Here is a 7420-nt window from a genome sequence, read left to right as displayed (position 1 = left end):
CTGAATGTAGTAGGATTTCTACAGTTTTATCCTTTTTGCTGTTTTATATATTATTTGCCTGAGTCAGTGTCTTGCTGCCTACACATGGCTGCTTCCCTGGTTTCTTTGAGTTACCTCCCCAGCTAGGCAGCTGTTCACTTGTTTCTGGACCTCAGGCTCTTCTGGGTCCTTGCCAATATCACAGCACCTCATTTACTGTGTGCAATCCCTCTGGATCACCTTTAAAACCTCCAGATAAGGACTTTCTTTGAATTTCATAAAAGACAGATCTCAGCAGTGAAATCAGCTGTTTAGCTCCACCGGCAGCTTCTCAGCCTTGCTGTGGCCAAGCACTTGTTGTGTTACCAGGGCTAAGTCTCTTCAGGATCTGCAAGCACAGGTCCAGCATACTGCAAGATCATTTGCAGTGGGGAATGGTAGGGAGCCATTCCCCAGGTATGATTTAAGTACCATGGTCTGTACCTGGCTGTTTCATCTGTGTTTTTTTCAGCTCCTTCCATATCTCATTCTACCTCTCAGGTGAGGCTGGAGCAGTCAGCACCCTACATCAGGATGTTCCACTGTCTCCAATGACAACAACCTTTGCTGTCAGGGGCTTGTTCCCAAACAGGTGTGAATTGTTACTTTTTGTCCAAACTACAGCATCATCCTTAACTTCTTACACTGTTAGGAAGATACAAACCTAGAAAAACTGAGGCAACCACAGTGAATATAAAACTCCATCCTGATGTATTCTTCAATCAATTACAAACCTGCCAGTTAAATAGTCCAGCTCTTCATTATACTTCGCTATTTGAGTTGATCTTCGTGACTAATAAGTATTAACATATTCTTTTACCATTTTATGTATTGAACAGACATCTTTGTTCACCTATTCCATCTTCTCAGTCTGCTACATTCAATGTATAAATTCTTATTCCACATCTTTCTAGATTGTAGTTGCTAACCTACAGCTTTTGTCTCATTTTGGAAGTGTTTTCACATGTTATCCCTTTGTAATATTTTATTATTCTTCTTTAATTATTTTGTTCTAGCAATGTGTGAAATGCTTTCTTATTGCTTCGTATGTTTAAAAGTTGCTTCAGATACTCCAAAGACTTTGTGCCAAAACTAGCATTCTACCCTGAATCTTCCACAGTAAGTTTGGTTTAAATCACCCCAAGCTATGCTTTAATTTTGGTCTTAGTAGCATGGAAGAGAGAAAACTTATTAAAAAAGCCTATTAAAGATCTTTTTTCATTCACATTTATGTTTTTTAAACCTTTGATCCACAGTTCAAATGCTTCAAAATCAAAGGCTTTAGATTTCTAACAGCTTAATGTCCTGGTCCTGTACATTTGTAATTTTAACTACACGTTAATGACCTGTTTTTATACTTACTTGCCCTTGGACTTTCTAGTTTTTAAGTGGAGACCAAATATAGCTAACATGAGGCTAACCAGGGATTTCTGGAAAGACAGTCATGCATTTAAAATACTAAAACAACTGTCTACTAGTCAAAGTGTCAATAAAAATTTGGTGTTCTTGGTAATGTCTGCCTAGTGAGAGCATCTTTCTTTGCAACCACAGATCCTGGATTTGGAGGTATAGCAAGTTTATCCATGGATGATGGACCCTGAACTAGGGCGGTACAGGGAATGAACCAGGGGGTAGATAAAGATAGTTAGCTATTGGAACTAACCAAAGAACATGACTATGTCAGAACCAGAGATCTGTATACCAAGACTGATTATTTCTCTAAAGGATAAGTTTTGGTAAATCACATGGATTCTGTATTGTTGAAAATTTACAGGGCTTTTTTTTCTTTACCCCCTCATAAATATGAAATATCACTGATGACTCTGGAAGACCAACTTTGCTGGCTACCAGGAAATGCTTCACGATCTGTGGCAAGATATAACATGATGGTTTAAGTAGTGTGCATTAAAGGGCCTCTCAAGCTAGTATAGGATGATGGAGGAGTTCTGGCCTAGGGATGCTACCATAGAGAAATGTCTATCATGCTCTCGGCTAGAAACTTGAAGAACTTAGTAAGCTGGCTTCTGGCCTTGTGTGGAAGAGCTTGGAGGGAAGTGTTCCAGTGGTTGCTGAAAGCTTTTGAGTTAAATTATGCCACTGTGAATTATAAGCAGAAAATTCAAATATAGTGAATTTAGAACAAGTATTAAAATGTTGTTATACTTCCTCAACAGATAATGTATTTGGGCAGATTAATTTATTTTCAGAATGTGGCCAAAAATATCAGAATATTGGGATAATAGAATTCAGCAGTATAAATTGCTATGCTACATCTGACCTCTCTTTTGGCAACAGAGAAAAGAAGAGCACTGTCATAAATATAGTAGCTTTCTTGATCTCTGCAGCTCAGTGCACAGCTGTTCTCAGTGCTGGGAGGCCTGCAAGGGAAGACAAATGAGAAATAAGTCATGCATACAAAACTCTAATGCATTACCATTTTTGTGGCTGATAGGCCCAGCTAAGTGGCTCCTCTTCCGAGTGATGGAGAGTTATGGTCTGCACACCATTGATTTCTGCAAAGTAAAAGACAAATACTGAAAAAAGGTCCATTAACAATTGATCATGGGGAAGAGTGTAAAAATGCTATCCTCAAATATTCTGTTTATTTTGAGAATTTGAGAGCCTGAGATGTTTATCAAGAAAACTCTGAAGAAAGTGTGTATGGGTATCCTTAGTACTGGGGATACTTTTGTAATGGTAACTGCTTTGCCTCTGCAAGGATCATCTCATCTGAAAACACATGGAGACATAAGAAACAAACATCACTGAACATGATATTTTTGTTTAAAAATACACAAACATTAGAAGATCGATGATCACATTGAAGGGGCTTTATTATTGAAAACCAATTTCTGTTTAAATGCGTTGTTCTTTCCAGAGACAAAGTGGAAACCAAAAGAGATCCAGCTACACCATAGATCTGGGACAGGCCGATCCCTTTTGGGTCCTTGAAATATCCTCTCCTGAGATAGTCTGGCCCTTTATTGCTTGATGGCATTACAGTACACTGTGCAGCAGTGTCTACTAAAGCCTTATACTTCTGTGCATCTGACATGCCAGGCCATCAAATCCACACAGTCCAATAAACTCAATTGTCCTTTTCCTCCCCCTGGCTGGAGGCAGGGCCCCTCTAATCCTGGTCAGAATCTTCATTTCTGTGTCTGGAGGACTGCCCGCTGGAAGTTGGAGCAGCAATTTTCTCAGAGAACCCGTTTTTCCCCCGATTGTTTTTCCTTGCAACTCACATACCTGTTCCTCTAGTTTTGAGGTAGGTTTTCCATCCCATTTTCTAATGTCCTCTCCATGGTCACATTGGTAAAAGCACAGGGTGGCACGGGGTGTGTACCCACTATTGTCTTCCTTGCACAGGACACTTACCCCTAATAGCTGAGACACTGGTTTGGACAGGTGGGGAGGAAGATAAATTCTCTTTAAGATGGTGGACCTCTTCAGAGAGCTTATCCACAGCTGAGACACAGCCTGTAGGGAAGAAGAGAGACTTCCTTTGTACTGCCAGAGTTGTTTAGCCAATTCATCCACTGTGGGTTCCTCATGCTCTTTCCAGGCCATTACTGCCAATGAGATGGCATATGATGGCACACTCCATACAAACTTCTGCCACATGGGTTGCGTACATTTCATCTGGATCTGTGGATATTTGTTTGTTGTTTAGGTCCCTATAAATCACCTCTCATATGGTGAATTCCCTCAGGTACTGGATTCCCTTCTCCATAGTGGTCCGCTTGCCTGGTAGACATACAAGTTATTCCTTGAAGGGATACTTTTCCTTCACAGCTGTCAGGAGATGCCTCCAGAGGCTGTAACCTAGTGCTCCATCTCCAATTGCTTTGTCAATGTCTGCTGCTCTATCAAGGGATCCCAGCCACCTGGCTTCCCTGCCCTCTAATTCCAGAAAATTGGCTCCAGTACCCCAGCACTGGAGCAGCCAGCTGACAAGACGCTCACCTGGACAACGACCAAAATCTTTTTGCACATCTCATAGCTCGAGCTGGTATAGGTTTCGGGTAGTTACTATTATTTTTGCGACATCTTCATCTTCACCCTCCAGTTCCTCTGATGGCCTGTCTTCTACAAACCTAGTCTTAACAGGAGTTTCTCTGCATTCTCAACGATCTGACACTCTAAACCATTTGTTCATCTTGGTTATGGGCGCAACTGACACTGGTACAGTGTTTCCCTGGCTCAACATTGTGAGCCATTTTAGGGCTTGGAGTGGCCGCTGGACCTGTCTCAGGGGTTGAAGTGGCCACGGAGTCTGCCTCTGGGCTTGTATTGGCATTGAATGCAGCTTGGTAAACAGACAAATCACTGCAACATGCTGGGGCCTGGCCTATGTCGGCTACAGCTGGAGCGATGACACATCCTCAAGCACGCCACCAGTTTCTTAGGATTTCGCAGTTGTTCAGGGGTGAGTTTCCAAAGCTCTGGGGACAAGACCTGGGGAATTTGAAGTAGTAAGACAGACTTGCATCATTGCAGAGCCTCAGTCACAGGTTAAATTGGCACTGCCTCTAACTTCACAGGAATGAAAGAGAAAAAGCATACCTTTCTAACTTGTCAGCTACTGGCAAACTTAGAAGGAAAAAAATATTAAAATTAAAACATAATTATTGTTTTTTTTAAGGACATTTCACCAACTATGTAATATTTAGTAGTAACCAGACTACAAATGAAAGGGAAGATGAAACAGTAGAAGGTACTTGCATGGCCTTAATTTACATGGCAATTGTCAGCCACCACAATCTGCAATGATTTGTAAATGCCTTACACCACTCACCCATAAGACAAAGAAATGGGATTCCCACTTACCTAAGGGGAGTGCAATCCCTCTCAAAAAATGAGTCTGGGGTCCGCTACTGGGTACAGAAAACCTTAAGACTAGGCAGCAACAAACTCAACTGAGAAGGAAGAATGAGTCTCCTCGAATATTCACGTAACAGAAAAGAAACTCAGATTTTATCTCAAAGCAACAACTTTATGGGGACAGGCTGGGAACTGGTTCTTTTTAAACCAGGATCCATTTCAGCATCTTCAAAGCTGAAGAAACAGTTGACTACTCTGTTGACTTGCATTCCAAGCGGAAAAAGACCGGGGGGACCAGACCATCTGCCCTCTGGAATTTGGAGCAACAGGTTTCACATGGAACCCCATTTTCCCCATTATTTTCCCTTGCAACTCATGTATCTGTCCCTCTAGTGTCCAGGATGATTTTCCATCCATTTTTCTCACATCCTCTCCATGGTCACGTAGGTAAAAGCACAGGGTGTCATAGGGTGTGTACCCACTGTGTCATCTTCCTTGCACTGAAGGGCGCTTACCCCTGATAGTTTAGTCTCTAGTTTCGAGAAGTAGGGAGGAAGATAAATTCTCTTTAAGTTGGTGGACCTCTTCAGAAAGCTTCTCCACAGCCAAAACGCAGTATGTAGTGAGGAGGAGAGACTTTGTTCTTACTGCCAGAGTTGTTTAGCCAATTCATCCACTGTGGGATCCTCATGGTCTTTCCAGTGGATGTGTCCCCTGCTCTAAATGCCTGCCCATATCCTCCCTCTTTCCCTACCACTCATAACTATCCTGACTCAGGACAGATCTCTGGATGACACTCTTAAATGTTTGTTTAACCTTAGACAAAACCTGAAGTGCATTCAGGAGACATAACGATAAGAACACGTCTGTCTGAACAGCCCAAGGATAGTCTAAGTTTTGGAAAGCTACCGTAACTCTCCTGGAGGAGAGGACAGGGAGGGTAAACAAGTGGGAAAAGCCATATTCCTCTGGCCCTACCTCAAAAACTAGTAACAATTACACCTTTCATGCTTTTTCTTCAGGGAACCAATCTATGGAGGGGTCAGGGGGGAGATGTCCAACAATAATTTCTTTCTTTGAAGTTATCTCCTTGAAGCTATAACTTCTGGTAATTTAAAGGCTTTTGACTTACCTATTGTCAAAGCAGCATTTCTTTTATGAACAGCACATTCTCACAATTTCCACTTAGAAAAAGTAATGATAACACCACCAGTATCTATCCAAATCCCTTTCTGCTTACCACAAGGCAAAATTTGACTTCACATTAAGGCCCCTTTTTCACACAGCCTGTTGTTCAATTTTAAATACTTAAGAATATTCTTCAATATTCTTCAAAGTCAGGCTTACCTATACACTCTTGAGCTTCTGAGTTTTTTTTTTTTGGGGGGGGGGGGGGGGGGGGGGGGGGGGGGCAGGAAGGGAGCTTAGAATCCACATAAGTAATTTCACTGAAAACAGTCAAGGTGAAGGGAGTAGTTAAACTCCTCAATATTAAAAAAATGTAGAACCCAGGAACACTTACCTGCCAGCTGCTGAGCTTGAGTCACTTCCAGACTACTTCACAGGGAAGTAGTACCACCAGGGTTTTACCATACTGAGAAGGTACCACCAATGTAACTAGCTCCTAGAGTCTCTAAAACTATTCCACAGAGACGGTAGAAAACACAAAGACGAAAAAACAGCCTACAGGAGAACGCTGAGTCCACTTCAGCACAATAGTAGAGGAGCACCCTGGATAACCTGAGCCTCAAACTCCACTGAGGAGACAATTCACCCCAACTGCTCATGCTTCCTATATAGCAAAGGTCAAATGATCCACACCTGGCAGATTTCACTTAACAAGAGTGCAGCCAAGAGACCTTGTGGAATAGGCTCATCTATCTGACTTCAGTCTTTTAAGGTCAATCACTCCTTATCACTAATAGAAATAACCTGACAAGGGGCTTAGTGGTTCCAGTTGACCTAATGAATTAACTACAAAGGGAGCACAATGGTCATGTTTCTGTTAGTCATTCTGTGAAAGAAATTAGGACAGAGCCTGTTAAAAAAAAATAGAAAAGAAAATTACCTTAAAGGTAAAATTATTAGCATAGATTTTCATCTGTCTAGTCACGACAGATAAAGAATATAGCAATCAGCATTACTTTTCTTGACATTAATGTTATTTAAAATTGCTTTTCTGAGATCTCTTCTTTATGTACGACTTTTCAAAATCTAGCCCCGTGACCTCTGCCTAGAGTATTTACTTCAGCTGCATATAAACTATCATGTATAAATGCCAGGATCCGGATCCTCACTCTCTATTCAGGTCAAGGACTGGGCTGAAAGCTTGGGCTTTAATTTGATTACATGCCTACATTGCTGTTTCCTGGCAGGTCATGGGAAGAAGATTGTCTGGCTTGGGGGAGGTTATGTACACGTGGTTTTTAGGCTGCAGCCAAAGTGTTCCTCTAGATCTGGAAGTTTGAAGATGGTTGCAGTCTCCAAGCTCAGATACAACCACATATTTGTCTGGCGCAACTGATTTTTGTGTTCCTTGCACTAGCTGTTCCTTCACCTCCTCTTCAGATACACGGAC

General features: G+C 41.8%; 1 long non-coding RNA gene across 3 annotated transcripts; it reads right to left on the bottom strand.

The window, feature by feature from the left end:
* Positions 1–200: 200 nt before the first annotated feature.
* On the bottom strand, positions 201–7055 carry LOC310888920. Of its 3 annotated transcripts, XR_014576257.1 has the most exons (4): positions 6365–7055; positions 3985–4476; positions 3397–3498; positions 201–2396 (listed from the first exon to the last, which is right to left on the bottom strand). It is a non-coding gene; the product is annotated as an uncharacterized lncRNA (long non-coding RNA). The 3 variants fall into 3 exon arrangements; XR_014576256.1 differs by having other exon boundaries at positions 3397–4476; XR_014576258.1 differs by lacking the exon at positions 201–2396 and having other exon boundaries at positions 2410–3498.
* Between the last annotated feature and the right edge of the window lie 365 nt (positions 7056–7420).

This window comes from Anser anser, assembly GCF_964211835.1.
Source record: "Anser anser genome assembly, chromosome: 1".
Classification (NCBI taxonomy): Eukaryota; Metazoa; Chordata; class Aves; order Anseriformes; family Anatidae; genus Anser; species Anser anser.
Note: the sequence above shows the minus strand (reverse complement) of the source record. Positions and strands in the feature narration are given on the sequence as shown.